Source organism: Xiphias gladius, chromosome 4 (assembly GCF_016859285.1).
Source record: "Xiphias gladius isolate SHS-SW01 ecotype Sanya breed wild chromosome 4, ASM1685928v1, whole genome shotgun sequence".
NCBI classification, from domain to species: Eukaryota; Metazoa; Chordata; class Actinopteri; order Istiophoriformes; family Xiphiidae; genus Xiphias; species Xiphias gladius.
Window position 1 is genome coordinate 6,388,589 of NC_053403.1, and position 16,681 is coordinate 6,405,269.

Below are 16,681 nucleotides of genomic sequence, written 5' to 3' on the forward strand. Positions count from 1 at the left end.
CAGAGGCTATTTCCTCTGAATCTAGAAAGAAATCGTTTATCTTTGATTCTGGGAGGCTGACATCTACTTTTGGGCAGTAATGAACAGAAACAGTATAAATAAATTGATCCCGTTTGTAGTTTATGGTAGGACTGAAATGTGTCCTAGCAGTGTAAAATAATTAACTGTTTGATTAAGAAGTATCTGTTTATGCTGGTCTCACCCCGGCGACTTTTGTCAGCGCGTGCGTTATCCACCCGAGCACGTTTGGCCTCAGCGGCCTGGCCCACGGCTGTGTTACATGCCTGCACTCGCGGAGCAGCTCAGTGGAAGTCTGACCTCTGCTCGCCTTTGGGCTCGTTACCAAAGACTCCCGAGGGTGGAAATGGCCGATAGCTCTGCAGCCAAAGCTGCAAACAGGTTACAGAGAGCTGCGCGAAAACAAACAATGCCACTCATACTTTACTCTTTCAAGGGTACAGTCAGTAATGGTTTACACGTTGGTCAGTGTTGTCATGCAAAAGCAGTGCATATTATACACATATAGCTGCAACTAGGGCTGCAAGTAATTATTATTTTTTCTTATTGATTGATTTATATTGTGTTTCAGTATATTGCTCAGAATATAAAAATAACAAAAAATAATGCATCAAAATGTCATATATTCCAGAGCCTAGGGCGGTGTCTTCGAACTGCTCGTTTTTCGCAGCCAACAGTCCGAAAACCTCAATCACTTTACAATGATATTACAGAACAAAACCCGCAAATCAAGTCCGTTTGAGAAGCTAAAACCGGGAAATGTTTTGTTGCCTTTGCTTGTTAATTACTTAAAGGGCTTCTGGAGTTTTCCTGCAAACAGACAAAAGTTACATTCAGTTTTGTGTGTATCCCCGTAGTCTGACTTCTCCATAGTAATACGTTTACGAAGCAGTTTAAAAAAAAAAAAAATATATATATATATATATATATATATATATAATAGGTTGTGCTTTTTTTTAAATCAGTGTTTGCTTGGTAGCAGTCTTCCTCGCTGCCTTTGTTAGCATGTTGCTATGTGCTTTACTGCCACCAACTGTCGATCGGCCCAATAGCGTGAAACCAGCAGCGAGATCTGAATCACGCCGCCCGCACAATACGAAAAGCACGAGGACCCAGTTGCTGGTATAGCCCGATCAACAAAGGATTTTTGAGGCCTATACTGGCTGATGTGTTTAACTGAGAGTTTAAAAAAAATCTGACAATGACGCATCAGCCGATATTAATTTTCTTCAGACGACCCATGACATAGATAAACATATACACAAATACCAACATACATGCAATGAGCCAATATCAGCCAACTGGAATCGACCTGGGCAATTTATCTAGTTACTAATGGTCAATAATTCCAGAAGGTATCTGTAATTTACAGCATTAATAGGTTGCAAAATATGTTGGATAATTTACCGTAAATCAACCAATATTTGAAAGTCTCTTGTAATGGAGCTGAAATTGTGTCTCAGACAAGTGTCTCGTGTTGAGGAATAATAGTGGAGCAGTCACTCGCCTGTGAAGCTTTTGATGCCAAAATATTGTCTACGTGTGCCTGCAAACTCAAGTTCCTGTTTCACAGAACAAGCCCTTTCAGCTGTTCTCTTTAAAAAACAAACAAAACAAAAAACAAAACTTCTCGTGTCATCATTGATACGGTGTCATTTTGACTTTGCATGCTCTGCTCGGCGCAGTGGTTCGACAGCTAGATTTAAGGACAAACTGCAGGTGATGCAAAGTCATATTTTTCAGTATTTATTAAACGACCTCCCCTCAAACTCACGTCGGTGGGGATGAGTGCAGAAGGCTAGGACTGCTGCCAGTGCTGCTCAGATCAGAAGAACAGCGGAGGCTGAATCATATGTACAATATTATCAATGGGTATGCTCCTCGATACCTGTGCACTCACACAACAATGGTCCATACTCAGCATAACCAGTACCAGGGAGCGTGTGTTCATGTACAGTGGCCTTGAGTGAAAAATGCAGCCAGAGGTTCCTTTTTTTTCATGCTGATGCCATGTTGTGGAACTGCCTACCACTACACATCCTGCTTTTAAATATCAGACTGGCTTATAGAAGTCAGGTGAGGACTTTCGTTTCAAACAGGGTAACATACTTATAATGAAATCTGCAATGACATTGTTACTTTAGCCTTTACCCTTGTTTTTTTTGATGTGGGAGTTTATTATAATTTTTTCTTAATTTGTTGTGACGTGTTTTGGGATTTTAGGATTCTATTGTTTGGTTTTTATGCTGAATGTCCTGTGCTTTTTTTTATTTCTTTGTCTTTCAACATCACGGGACCATGTCCCAGGATAATAGTTTTTCACTTTAACATGTTATCCCTTGGATTTTTGTTTTTTTCCGATAATCCATAAATAAAATCAATCCATCAATCAATCCTGTAAAACTAACTTGATGTGTTAAATCGGTGGAGAGCCCTTTTAATACTCAACAAAACCGTACACTCAACTGGGATTTGTGTTGTGGACTTGTGCACCTGAAAACAAATAGTTTCATTTTTATGTACACTTTCAAAGAGAACACATTATATTCACTTGGCAGCTTTTGTCCGATGGACAAATTTTTAATTTTTCTCTCCACCTCGCTGAAATAACCACTTTGTGACAAACTCCCACTGTGCAAAGTGTACCACCACCCTCTACATCATCATGTCAATTTGTCTTTTGCTGACTAGCCACTCTGCTAATTGAAGGACTTAAACTGTTTACGTGCCGCGTCCCTGCGAGTTTTGATGCCGAAAGAAAAGCAGGTTCGTCGGGGCTGAAAATCAGATGCAATATCACTAAAGGCGAAATGATGCTGCAATTAGAGAAGAAAAATTGAACATAATTCAACATTTAGTTGTCCTAGTACCTGGAATACTTTCTCCAGATTCAATTCCCCTTCTACACCTGCTCTCAGTCACAGGGACAGTGTGTGTGTGTGTGTGTGTGTGTGTGTGTCTGTCTGAAAGAGCATATTCACCGTTGCAATTTTCTTTGAAGAAAAAGAAGAAGAAGAAGAAGAAAAAAAAAAAAGAAGAAGCTTTTCCCAGTCATGGCCCACCGTCACACCTGCCGAGATAATCATTCGGAATTACGATACGCTCATTTCTCACCTCTCAAAATCCAATTTCCGTGATTACGTTTTGTGGCTGTGCAGTCTATCATTGCTTCAGAAGCTCATTTGACATCACCAGGTAATGGACTACAGTCTTTACATTCTGACCAAACCTACACAAGTGCACAGCGGGTTGCGAGGTGTAAATTGTGCCAGAAGATGTGACTGTGGCTCCTCCCGCCTTTCTGTCATTTGGTTTATGGGGACCTGAAGGAGCAATTTGCCCCTTAAAATTGAGCTTTTAACCCTCAGTTGTCATGATGGCACATAACTAATGAACATTACTTAGATTTGGTCCCAGTCATTTCATAACCTCACTACTTTGCTGTCAGTAGCCATTTACCTGTTGGTAGAAATTATTTTTTTTTTGTACTTTTGTACCCAAGGGCTATTATCTCTGCTCAGATGATGGGACTGCATGTGGTTTAGAGGATGAGCTTCTTTTATTTGCCAAGTCGGGGGCTTAAGAACTAACCTCACTCTACCGGCAGTTCTGGGCTGTCAGCTTCACATTGCTTGGTTTCCCATTAGTGTCCATACTGGCGTGAATCAAAATCCAAAAACAGAAGAGTAGTTATAATTTGTGCTTCCTAGTCAAAGCCCTTTGGAAGGGCTTCATCAGGACTCTCTCTCTGGGTTTTCTACCCTTGCCTACCATGGGAGAACGGCCTCCCAGGAAAAACAACAGCATCACTCATTTCAGTAAATGTCCCAAAAGGATATATGTTTACGTTCAAGGGACAAAGACTTCTGGCAGCCACAGACATTATAGCTCTTCCCCATCAGGAGCAAAGGAGGAGGAGGAGAAGAGGGAGGAGGTCAGAGTGGTTAAATGGGTGAACAAGAAGATGCCATGTTAACTTTGCATTCACTGCCGGCGCCGCAGAGATTCAGGGAAAAATTAGGAAAAATGGAAGATGTTGACAGCAAAAGGAGAAAGAACGTAAATGAGGGCAAGATGTTTGAGCAACATGATCCATTTCTATCACTTCTCTCTGAGCCAGACCTGAAAGCAAAACACTCTGGAAATGCCCATTACGGCTGACTTTACAGGGTTCGATGCCTTTATTTTATTTTTATTTCTTTAGTATAACCAGATGCTATTTTTTTTCCGTTCCTGTTTTGTTTTCAAATTATTTTTATTGGTTTAGCCCTTAACCCTAAATATCCAAGTTAACCGATTCTTGTATGTCCATAAAGGACCGAAAGAGTCCCCAAGGTTGCATCCCCATATCATAACAGATGTAGTGAATAATACGACAAAAAATGACTTAAACGCAACGTAACGGTGATGATACGGGTACAAAAACATCCCGACCTAGAAAGACACTGGGAGATAAAAGCTAGTTAAATCAGTCTAAATAAAAAAGGAAGAGGAGGGGGTTGGTTGCCCCATCATTCAAAAGTTATCTTCGTGGTCACCCACAGTAGGTAGGTTCTCATCGTATTGTATAAAGAGGGTCCAGATCCTCATAAATGATTTAGTTGTTCCCCTTGAATCTTGATGGTGGAAACTTCTGATTACATCCTGATCAGGGACTGTGCCTTTAACTGGCACCTATTAATGTATTACATTATAAACAAACAGTGTGGCACACTGTTTGAGAGTAGTCAATCACTTGCATGATTTGACTATGACGGACTATGTCATAAACTCTGATGGTGTGTATGACAGTATATGAGGGCGATTTTTTTTTTTTTTTTTTTTTTTATATAAGGACAAATTTTTTTTAAGACATTTTAGTGCGGAAACAGCTGGTACAGAGAAAGGAGAAGTCCTCTGTTCCCTGGGAGAGATGGATCCATCAGTAAGAGGAAACACAGAAGGTTATGTCCCCTTCAAAACTCATAATCCCAAAGAGCTGCCCTCCGTTTCACCGCTGGCAGCATCTGTTTGTGGAAAGGTTGTTGCATAAATTGTGTTATATATTCTATATACAACTAAAGCTGCCAAAAATCCAAGGGGTGATGCGCCACTACGCTTCAGATGATCACAAAACACAAGCCCCAAACTGGGTGCAAAATGAGCCCTCTGGGGCCTCGCAGCGTGTCAACATGCATTAAACCCATCTTTATGAAAAACTTGGTAAACAAATACGTCCACCAATGTTTACCCCAACGGCGAGCATCAAAAACAAGGAATCAAAAGTGCCTGACCTCCAGGCTCGCGGGGTCTTGTCAAGGTCAGAGGTTCATGTTGACCTCTGAGGGGCATGGGACAGGGCGGACATCACATGCTGGCAGCTTTGTAGAAGTGAGAGTGGGAAGTTGTTGCTCTTATTGTGGCAACCTGGCACATGAGGTAACACTGAGGGCACTTTGGGTAGCTTGCTGTCACACGCTGAGCAGTCTGGGAACAATTTATTTATTTGCCTTTATTTAACTATTGCAGGGATGAGACGGGAGGCGTAAACTGATTCAGATGGTTTTGCTAGGGTTTCAATTTTAGATGCAGGGATGATGTGTGGGCAGGGGATTAAAAATGCTTTCAGTCTTTATCTCTGAGCTAGTGCTTTTTTTTTTGTAAAAGATCAAGCTCTTAAAAAGATCGTATCAAATTTATTTGTCTGTTCAAAAATTTTGGTTTAAATTACCCCTTTTAAACTTTGGATTTTCTGCAGACTTCTTAAAAGCTTATGTGCAGCCTTGATCCTCAGCCAGGGCCTCTCTGACTGCTCTTGTCCCGGCTAAAGGCTACTGGTTATCAGGCTTTTTATTTTTGACTAACTTCCCGATGATCTTTTTAAATGTTCTTTAAAATCACTTCTCAAAACTTTTATTTTAAGAGTTATATTTGGTCTTTAGCTTTTTAATCATTCATACTTTGTATCTTGGTTGTAACTTATCGAGCTGCTTTAATTCCAATTGCCAGAAGTGGTTTTTTGTTTTTGTTTTTTTTCTAAACTGTTGTTATTGTTTGACCTCTTTTTAATTAATTATATTACGGTTAATAAACCAGTAATCTTTGCTGACTTGATGATGTGTGGTTAGGAGGCAGAGTTGATTACAGTAAGATGTGCAGAGTGCGCAGCATCAGCAGGGTGAGTAGTAGGTGACGGCGAAGAAATGATTATGCACATTGTGGAAGGATACAGAGACTGTCAGACGGCGTGACTCAGCAGAGCAGTGAAGGCGGAAAACTTAGCTTGGGGAAAGGTGATTGGAAGAAGAGACGGGAAAAATTCTTTTAATCAGAGGAGTCCGGGTCGGACAACACTGGAGTCTAAAGATTTATGTCTTCAGACTTACAGCGAGTTCATGGCTGAATCTGCGAATCTGTTGTATCTTTTTCAGCCGCGCAAAGACTTTGCAGGAGAGGAGAAGGAGTGGAGTTAAGGACACAGATGTCAAAGGGTAAACATGCCAAGTTGCTTTCGTTTTCTGTACAGTAAGCAGAGAAGTGAAGGCTCGCTGTACACCAGAACTCTTGATGAAAAGGAACTAAGGAAACTAACAAACTACATATGTTAGGAAACAAGCTCGCCACGAGGTCCATTTAGCACATTTTATGATTTAAGATTGGAGTTTGCACGGTTGTCATGAAATTGGAAAGTTCACGAAAGCCTTCTTGTCCATGTTGGCTTCATCGGCAGTTGGGCAAACTCCATCTGCTGGTGACGATCACGGGGCGCAATTGAAAGCTCCGGCACAGATCCTACACAGGCCTTGCGGTAAGACTTCACACTTTACTGCTGTTTCCGAGTCCAGGCTTGAACTCTGAACCCTAAACTAAATAAAATTAGCCTAACTGTCCGGTGTTTTTGGTCCATCCTGCAAAATTGCATTAATATGAAGAACAACCTGTAGCCGTTTGCCGATGAGTTTTTCATGAAATTAAAAAAAACCATGTCACCATACAGGAGGTTAGTAAAAATAAATCCTGAAGCCCTGGTTGCTGATGAAAATAGATTGCTTTAAAAGCATAGTAAAAAAATGTTCCTGTCAGCTGCTCTAGCGGTATGGCAGAAGTGTGCTGTGGGATGACGAATTAAAATGCTGTTGGGCCAGTATATCCTCATTGAAAGACACCATCCATAACAATACTGATTTAAGATAAAACCTGGCAATTGGCCGTGACACAAAATCCCTGCTCCACAAAAGCCAAAATCCCAGGCTGCTTCTCAACTACCCACTGACGTTTTTCTTTTTTCTTCTTTTTCTTTTTTTCTTGTAGTTTGGAAACTCTGACACATAAAAAAAAAAAGTACAAAGAAAATTATTCTATTAAAAAAAAAAAAAAAAAAAAACTCCTTACACTCCAGTATTCAAGATGACTGGTCACACCTGTAAGAAACCACAAAAAAGATCCAAAACCAAAGTGTTTTCTCTCCCAGCTGTTTTTATTTATTTATTCATTTTTAACTTGGGGCACAGTGCTGCAGTGGCCAAGTGAAGAGGAGAAAAAAAACATGGCAGGTAGGTTATTTAGTAATAGCAAACTTATTAAAGGGTCCATTCACCCAAATCATACAAATATACGATATCTTCCCACTTATGCCCATTTGGTATCCAGCCATGCAGATAACAAGGCAAGTCAAGTTTTTTTTATTATTTATTTAACTAAAATGTCCGTGCTCTTCCTTAGCACAAGGCTAATGCTCTCACCCCGAAAGGCGTGTAGCATGGAGCCCAGGCGTGAATGATGAACAGTCCTGGATGAATGATTCTGGTGTCCGCAGTATATTTGTGCGATCGCCACCAAATCGTCCTAAAACTCGCTACTCTTCCTTTAACTCAAAATTCCCTCCGGTTTTTGAATGGATTGATTTCCGGATTCCAGACTGAAGTTTTTTTTCACTACTTGAAATTTGCAGGTTTCTACAGAGCATGTCTTGAACAGGACGGCGAGCAGTATACAGTGGGCCTATTGCCACTATACAGTTAGACCAACTTGCGGCAGACACTCTCCCGTGGGCAATGACGGTGGGAATGTCATGAAGGGTACTTCTGTAGTGATATAACAGGAAAATGACAAAGAAAGCGATAATAGCCGGAACACGATGAAAGGCTGGTTGAAAAGAAAAAGGTTGAAGAGTGTGTGTGAGCCATTGAGAGCCTGAATGTTTGTGTGACATTGAGACGGAGCAGAGAGGGAGGCTTTGGGGGATGTGCGCAGTTTGTGTGCGTGCATGCGTGTGTGTGTGTGTGTGTGTGTGTGTGTATTTGTCCATCATTTGGACATTTTGCTGCTGGTTTCCTGTAACAGGCTGAAGAGCAATTAAATCCATCTGCGCAAGCCCACACAATTATTCAACTCTGTAGGTTGCGTACAGGCTTGAGTGGATTTTTAAGATGGTTCTCGTTTGATGAGAATAAAAAAAGATGTTCTTTTACCTTTATCTTTTTTTTTTATTTTGTTTTTTGTTTTTTTGTTGCATGTTCGAGATATAGCCACACGGAAGAAACCCCACTCATCTCTTCTCCAGCAAAGCCACATCTGTCCATCTTCCACTATCCATCTCCAATTAAAGACTTCAATAAGAATTTCTCATTAAACCTCATTACAAAATCCAGTTTTTTAAACCAACACAGTCAGCCTGGTTCAAATCAGATTCAGCTGCATCATATTTATTTTTATCTAGTACACAAGCCGCTCAGGTGACGCACAAAACCAAGTGATTATGTTAAAAGCCATTTAATGGTTTGGTCGATGCAATCCCGACCACTGAGGAGGAGCGTGAGACTCAAGACGAGTTTGTTTATGGGATTTTATTTTGTTTCACTATCTGTTGCTCCTCGACAGACTAAAAGCTAATCGGCCAAAGTGTAGTTTATCCCTGGGTGAACACAAGGGACGGGTCACCATCTTCGAGCACACGCTGTACGATACACTGTATTATTAACTTTTAATTTTGCTCAGGTTGTGTCCAGATGACACCGCACCAGTGTACAGTGTAGCCATCGGTGCACGTTGTATGAGTGGGTCAGGTTGGGGACCCCGAGGAAGCCTCAACCTGTTGCCAGACCAAAGAAATAGCCACTAACAAATGTCCCCCAAAAATAGCAAAATAGTATGCGATAGTGATTTTTATGACTGAAATCTGTTGAGGGCCATATTCACAGTGAGACGGCGCTGAAACTCCCTCAGGAGTCAGTGGAGAGCAGAGCAGAGCTCGAGGGAGAGCGAATATTGCACTTAGATCCATCAGGTGGCCGGAAACACGACTCCGAATACGTAACGACATCGCTCCGCGCCTTCTGAACGCAGGAACAGACATCCGTTTGTGATTTTAAGGGCATATTCTCATCAGCCTAAATAACAAATGATCCTGCTGCCTCAACATATCCACATTCCTTGTGTTGCTTTAATTAACAGATAATCATTTATTTTATTTAGTACATGTATTAGTTTTGTGATTGGATAACCCATTCAGTCAATCTTATTATTATTCATATTTTTTAATTCATCAGCACCCCCGTTATGGTTGGTAAACGCGTATTCAAATGATGTCTCTGTCAGGGAAATGAAGCAGAATGAAAGGACAAACCAAAGACCTACATGTGAAAAGGCTCTTTACGCTCAGGTACACATCGGGAAAAAAAAAAAAAAAAAAAAAAGGCAGAGAAATGAGCACCAACAACTATACAACCGATGATGCCTTTTTACTTCATCCACTATTGACCAGGAGCTTTTATCACTTATTTGGTTTGAAATGTGCCTGTGTGTTATGTGTGTGAGTGAGTAATCATTCAGAGGGACCGACTGACTGAAAATATTGCCACAACTGTTGATTTTTTTTTTTTTTTTTTAACAGACTTGAGTGGAAAAATGTTGGTTTGAGAGTTTTTTCTGTCCACTCAGAGCTGACATGGCTCTGATGTAGCTTTTCCAAACCGAGTACATTTACTCTGAATGGTCTGGAGCACCACTACACAGATTTATATGCTCTTACCCACCGGTTTTCAGTGTTGATTTTTCTCTTTGCATGTGGATGCAGTTTATTGTTCATTTCTCTTATTACTTATTATTACTCTTGTTGATGACACTTCTGTTCATCTATTTTCGTAAGTGCTTCATGAGCAAGGGTCATTATTGGAATTATAGTTTAAGTAACATTAAAATCTGTCTCTCTCTTAAGCTTCAAGCACCAAAGTTCTGGTGCGACAACTTATTTATTATTTGTACTGCAAATTACTTAAAAGTTTTTTTTACTAAATTTCACGTAAAAGACTGTTTGCATATTCAGAATGGTGTTTACACAGATGTTAAATTTGATGCCGGAGGCTTTAACAGTAAGGCTGTTATCAGCTCCCTTATATTAGCTTTCTTAATCATCTTGACAGCAAACAATCATCAGTTTAAAAAAAAAAAAGACTAAATGTCTTGAACTCATGTTTGTTTCACTTCCTTTAAATTTGGGTTTAGTCCCATGCATACAGTATACCGTCCATGTATTTATTAGTCGTGGAATAAAATGTTTTTCATGTGGGACGACAGTGCAACCTAGTGGTTGTTTTCCTCACTTACACTAAATAGAGACCATAATAATTATGAGGTCACATTTTCAAGTATTATACTTTGTACTTTGTCATTATACACGGCCGCTATTACAATTCAGCCATTACACAGTGCACTGAACAGTTTTAAGTTCAACCAGTACAGTTCTTTCAAACACTGAAGCATGTTCTTGTCAAGGTGGAGGGTCTTCTTTAAACAGCATTTACACTGATGGTAAATTATATTTCAGTCTGTGTTTGCAACTCTTTAAGACAGGGTCAGTGAAGTTCCTAAAGTTTTCGTTGCTGCTTGGGGGAGCATTAGTTTTGCGACATTTTATGTAAGCTCAAAATGTCATTGCGGTAGAAAATGTCACAATACACTAGCACATAACTGTTGCTGGGTTGTGGGATCGAACCTTTTGAAGCTTTGATGCAGACACTATGGGGCTCAGCCTCGTTGTTTAAAATTTACCGAGTGGACCTATAGTACGCGTCACGACGCTGCACCACTCTACACTTCATTTATTTTAAGTCAACTCTAAAACACTGAAAGGGAGAAAACTGCGGCTACACCAACTTCCTGCGGAATTAACTCTTCAGTCACCTTCTCATTTTGCAGAGAGATGATCCCTAGTTTGAACTTGCCAACACCATTCAGATGATGCTAAACTGCAGAATATAAAATACAAAACTTACAGATAAAAACAAAAAGACCTTCTACTGCAAACCTGGTTTCATTTCTATCCTTGAATGTTTCTCATTTCAATTTAAAATATTAGTTTCTACTTTTGGCAATAACTATATTGTATATTGGTTGATCGCAGGATATTAAAGAACTTTAAAATAATAACGCAAAATTCGAGGTAACTGGAAAATTCCATCTAAGAAGAGGTAACATTGGTTTTGAAGCAGCCTGATTTGATTTTACTTAGCTATATGTATACTTTCAAAATGACATTCACTTGACTTGTGTTGTAAAAATTACAAGACGCATGATTGCAAATCTTTCAGTCACAGCCTCTTGTGAAAAATCCACTGATTTCATTTTGATGTACAGACAGGAGACAAATGAAAGAAAAAAAAAATCTGAATAAATGTTTGGAGAATGAAAAAAAGAAGGAAAGCCTCGGAAGGAGAGAGAGAGAAAAAAGCGTTTGATTTAGTATGAAAATAATGTGAATGATATGCTTTGGCCTTCAAAGTCACCTGATCTGAATTCAGCCAAACACCTACGAGAGATTGTGGACTGGCGTGTTAAACAGCCTTTATAACAAAAAAAAAAAAGCCCTCCACCGAGAATGAGAGAGGAGAGAAAGCGGTTTGATTAGTAAAAAAAAAAAAATGAATGATATGCTTTGGCCTTCAAAGTCACCTGATCTGAATTCAGCCAAACACCTACGAGAGATTGTGGACTGGCGTGTTAAACAGCCTTTACTATCATTAAAACACCAAATGAATGAATTATAATAATTAAAACAAATAAAACTAATAGTTTGTTTTGAGAGACCTGCAGAATCGATGCCATTGAGTATTGAAGCTCCCTGTGGTGACCCACTTCCATACTTTGACATTTTATGTTGGGTTTTTTGGTCGAAATGTTGTTTTTTTTGGTATGAAAAAAAAAAAGAAAAGAAAAAAAAAAAAAAAAATCAGGAAAATTATTTTCCTTTGCTTATATAAAACCATAGAAATTGATGACTAGGCGAAAAACAAAGATTCAAAACAAATCAATACTATTAAAAGGGCTTTTTGAATAAAAAAATTAATGTTTTTCTGTGTGGTTGTCATCTATTTTGTCTTACAAGGCACACACACACACACACACACACACACACACACACACACACACACACACACACACACACACACACACACTAGATGTTGATACAAAGGGAGAAGTTCAGTGAACTGTAAAAACACTAATGGGATCCCTGACAATATAATTAACTAATGAGGCTGATGGAAATGACAGCTCTCTGTCACCAGACACCCTCATCCCTCCTACCCAAATGATCCCCCCCCCCCCGGCTGCTTTCTGCTCACATCTGCTGCTCAGCAATCCTCTCATATTCAGGGCATCGTTTTATCACTTATTTTTCTCAAATATTGCGCTACAAGCTTTGTTTCTAAAACATGTAGTTGAAAATAAACGAATTTCATTTTGAATGCATGGACCAGTCCCCGTTGTCCTCAAATTTAAGAAGCAGAATCCAAGTGAATATTTGGCATTTTTGCATGATAACTGATTTAAATAACTAATGTCGATTAATTTAGAATTGCTTGACTAAGGGTGCAACAATCGAGTAGTTTCATTATGGACTATGGATTCAAATAGCTTGTTATATTCAATTTACAATGATACAGCAAATCCTGACGTGAGAGAGACTGGAACCAGAAAAATGTTTGGCAATTTGGCTTGAAAAAAATGTTAAATCAGTTATTAAAATAGTTGGCAATTATTTTTAATAATGGTCAAACAATGACTCAACTAATTATTCCACCTCTACAATCAACTAATCCATTGAATAATCAATATTTTAAAATCGATGGTTTTGATGTGAACCACGACACCAAACGGACCTCTGATGATGGTAAAGTCTGACGATTTTGTCCGGTGCATTTGTCCCAGGCCGCTCCTCGTCATTTAGACACCGCAAACGTACAAAACAGTTAATCTCCTGCCCTGCTCTGTTTGATTCGCTTTTACCACCTGCCCGTTCTGATTACGACCTGCACTCAGCAGGATGAGCACGTTTGGCACAAAGATCGGCTCGCTGTGAGCGCATGCATGTGCCTGATTGCACTTTATAACCCTCTTAGGCTTAAACTGCAGGTGCACAAGTAAACTGAAAGCTAATTCAATTCTGCTTAAAGCAAGATTAACATAATTCAGTGGGTCTGACATATCTCATCTACTTTTTAATCAAATTTGTATATAGAAAAATTTGCAAAAGAACAAATGGTTAACAACAAAAATCTCCACTAAGGGCTCCTGTAAAACAAAACAAACAAACAAACATGACTCTTAGACGAAGGCACCATTTGAAAACTCTCCACTTGTTTGCTGATTGGCTAACACTGCTACTGGTTAACAGTTAACCTCTTTGCTCGCTTGATTTCATGGTCAGCGCTAATTCCTCCAAAGCAATTCACTAAGGGGGTCAGAAATGTGTGATGCCGGAGTCGCCTCCCTGGCTGCGACCACTGCGGAAACATCGCCGTTACATTGTGCACATGTGTCACTGACTGCAGCCACTGATTTATTGCTGAGCCACAAAAAGGCCTCCTTTGTGTCCCAGTATAAAAGCCAGGAATGTCGGATGCTCCATTAATTAGGCAGTTTGTTGTGCTTTTGCATGGGGACAGTGTTAATGATTAAGCAACCCTGTAACCACACACACACACACACACACACACACACACACACACACACACACACTGCTGTAAACATACAGTGCAAACAGCCTTTCTGTTTTAAGGGTTTTTTTTTTATATGATTATTAAAACTATGGCACATAATTTATTTTATAGAAACTGACTTTTTTCAAATACCACAGCATAAGATACTCTATTCCAAGTGTAGGTGTAGGAATGTAGCGAGTACACGGTCTCAACTGAGCAACATATAGACAGACATGACATGACGCATTACTCAATGTAATAATCATAGTATTCCTAGATACTTGAAGAGCAGAATGTAGTACAATGCAAGCTGCAGGAATGAGAGCCTAAGAGGCCAAATAGAGACTAAAAGTATTCATTATGTAGCACAATTGCTGCATAACAAAAAAATATATGAAATTAATTTTTTCATATATTACGGGATTGTTATTACTGATCCATAAGACTCTAAAAAGCATTTTAATGATGTAGCAGGTTGAAATGGAGCCAATCTTAACTACCTTATATAAAGCTGAATGGTTTAATCTGTAATAGGTACATTACTTGTCTGATAAGAGTAGTTTCACTAATTTCTCCCCATTTCAAATTTTTTTGTTTGAGTCGTCTTTCCTTGATCGCCTTCCATTTGTTTTTTACCCCGGAATCCTAAAGAGAGAAATTTCTGTCAAGCCGACACAAAAGGACAAGTCTTGCTTATCCATGGTACTGAAAAAGCTGTAGAGGGAAAGTTGTAGGAGCCACGGTCAAACAGTAGGGTGCAGCATAAGCACGTGTAGCTACAAAAACTGCTAGCACTTTGCCCAGTGCATGTTCTATAAATGTAATCTAATGCCTCTTAACACACTCCTTCTGTTTCACTCACACACACACACACACACACAGACACACACACAGACACACACAGACACACACAGACACACACAGACACCCATCAGTACCATGGCTGTCTGTTGACAGTGCTCTCTATCCTCACATTAGTGTTATATCTACACAGCAGTCTCCTCCTCTCTCTAATGACCTGCCCGCCTTCATCTGCCTCGTACTGGACAATCAGGGCACGACCCACGCAGGTCAAGACTAGATGTAATAGTGAGCTCATATTAAAAAAAATAAAAAAGTAAGACAATCTTGCGTGGTAAATTTATGGTTTTAAAAACCACTTTGCATGTGGCAAAACCTTAATAACCAAGACAAATATCTTCTTGACCCTTTTCTTAGTTGACGATTATGCTGTAACTAAATGGACTGCGTTTGTAGTTAGTGTTTTTAATGCACACGCAAACGCAGACTTGGTGGTGCATCTTCCACACAAGCCACTGAACCGGAGGACTCTACAATACGTGGACAGGCGGAGCCAGGAATTGAACCGCCAACCCCTGCAAATAATGAATGACCTGTTCCACCTCCAGAGCCATTATTACAGTATACACACTGTCCCACTGGCAAGCATTGCTGTACCCTCAGTTGCCAGTTTATTAGCTACACCTAGCTAAAACTACTGCAGTCCAATACATCAAGTCCTGCAATCATCCTATGTTCTTGGGGGTTATAATGTTCAGCTTTTGTTGACACTTCCTGCCGCATTCGGCTGTGTGATCATTTTTGGAAGACGTAGTTTGCGGTGCCGTTAAACTCTCTTGCATTATACAGTGAGGTGTTTGTTATTTAGCCTGCCCTCACTGACATAAATGGGGTGGAAAAAAAATAATAATAATAGAAACACCTGTCTGCGTAACACAACACAGTGGCAACAGCAACACAAACTGCAGCCTCGTAAATGTCCATTAAGTGAAATCAACACCTCTCTAAAACAGTTTCAACACACAAGTAACACTATAACCTTCATTCAGGTAGACTTTATTGCAGTACTGCTGCACTGGATAGCATTAGTTTTGGCTAGGTGTACCTAAAAAAAACTGGCAGCTTCAGTTTATTTAGGTACACCTAATAAACTTCCCCCTCTGCCTCTCTTGCCGCTAATACAGATGTCAACAGATGTGGTTGCTTACCTGAAATAAATCCGAAAATATTACATCAGCTTGTTAACTGTATTTAATTTTTATACAATTTTATCAATATATAGTCCATACAAGCCATGTTATAAAGACGATTTTTTTTTTACTCGTAACAAGATCAGTTGACTCTAATGATTTAAAAAAAAAACGACTTGCTTAGAGTTACAGAACAATGTTCACACCAACTATATGAACTACACTGTGTATGTACTAAGTCTTTAGTATTAAGTCTTCTCTTCTTTCTAGTTTGTACGGTCGTTTGCCTTTAAATGCCAGTAACTTATCCATTGTGGGTGTGCATTTTTTCCATCTGCATCAGAGAATCCAACAGCCAAGATGCCTTTTTAATCACGTTCTGCATTTGATAAGGAGAGATTACAAACCAAACTGATAAAGCTAAGGTTCCACAACAAGCACTCTTAATTAGATGCCATTAATTTCTTCGCTGCAACCCAAAACAAAAATATTATCATATTTTAAAATGTTATCTCAGGCCACAGTTTAAAAATAAAAAATCAGCTCCCCACGAGAGAGAAACATTGCTTCTTCCCTCCTCTTCTTCCTTTTCTCCTCTATCTGTGTGTGAAACAGAAATCCTTCCCTCCCTCCCTCGGCTATAAACTTACTGACCCTCTTTGCTGCAGCACAAGTGCTCATCTCTGCATTGACTCCCTCTGTGGAGAAAATCAA